Genomic DNA, 1,506 nt, shown 5'->3' with positions numbered 1-1,506 from the left:
AGGGGGCTTCATTAACTCCAATATCCTATCTTTTAGATGAGAAAACTAAACCTCAGAGTGTTGGATAACTCACCTGAAATCAGTCAGTCAGTTGGTGGAAGAACTACTGAATCTTGAGGGATGATCAAGAAGGGATTATGGGTATCTAAGGCTCATCTGGTGATAGCTGCCCGGTGGCTTACGGAATGCCCAAAGGTTCACCCAACTGAAATGATCAATCCAACTTTTGGCTGTAGCTGTTGTACTTGGAATCACTGCTAGAAAAGAGCAAAGTCTTGTGGGAATGGGACACTGAAGAGTTATGTTTTTCTGAGCACTGGGAGGGACTACAATCAGAAGCAAGGAAAACTCTTTAGGCCCAGTAGGATGATACTGGTAAGGTGGAGGCAGTGTGAAGAGAAGTGGTCTCTGGAGAAAGAAGTGCAAAAGTGGAAACAGACACTGCCCAGCTCAGAACTGCCTCTAGAATGAGTCTGGATCTTTGAGGCCCTAATTGGTCTGTAGTATTTATGGAACTTGATACTATACATTTATAGAACTTGTACAATTTGGGAAGTGAGTTCATAGTTGCATAGAAGTAAATCAGTAATAATCCTGGGCTTGGGATGTACAGGTCCATACTTGGTGCTGCCTTCTTCCTCTCCCTGCCCTGCTCCTCCTCCTCTTCCTTCTTCTTTTGGTACTGGGGATTGAACTCAGAGGTACTTTGCCACTGAGCTACATCCTCAGCCCTTTTACTTTTTTAAAAAAAAATTATTTATTTATTTATTTTAGTTTTAGGTGGATACAATATCTTTATTTTATTTTTATGTGGCACTGAGGATCAAACCCACAGTGCCTCACACATGCTAGGCAAAGCACTCTATCACTTGAGCCACAACCCCAGCCCTCCTTTTACTTTTGTTTTGTTTTGTTTTTGAGACAGGGTCTCACTAATTTGCTTTGAGCCTCTCCAAGTTGCTGAGGCTGGCCCCAAATTTGTGACCCTATTGTCTCAGCCTCCTGATATGATGGGATTATAGGCATATGCCACCACACCTGGCTTGACCCTCTTTTTAATACATAAATACACAAATAAATATGAATACCCATGAATTCAACATCCAAACCAAAAACTAGAGCATTTGATAAAGTGATCTGACAATACCAAGTTTTGAAGAGAGGATATGGAAAAACAAATTCTTATTTATCCATCAGAGTAGAAGTAGGTTTTGTCAATTTATAAAGTTAAATATTCCTATATATTTTTATATAACCATTCAATTTTTTAGGTCCATACACCTATTCAAATGTAATGTTCACAGTAGCACTGTTTACTATTTGTAGTAGATGAATAGATAAAGGAAGGGAGAGAGAGAGAGAGAGAGAGAGAGAGAGAGAGAGAGAGAGAAAGGAATAAAGAAAGGGAAAGATCATTTGGGGTAAAATTGGGAGTTCATAACCCACTTTAATCTAATGTATGAAATATGATATGTCAAGAGCTTTGTAATGTTGTGAACAACCAAT

Source organism: Ictidomys tridecemlineatus, chromosome X, assembly GCF_052094955.1.
Source record: "Ictidomys tridecemlineatus isolate mIctTri1 chromosome X, mIctTri1.hap1, whole genome shotgun sequence".
Taxonomy (NCBI): Eukaryota; Metazoa; Chordata; class Mammalia; order Rodentia; family Sciuridae; genus Ictidomys; species Ictidomys tridecemlineatus.
This window is presented reverse-complemented; position numbering follows the sequence as displayed.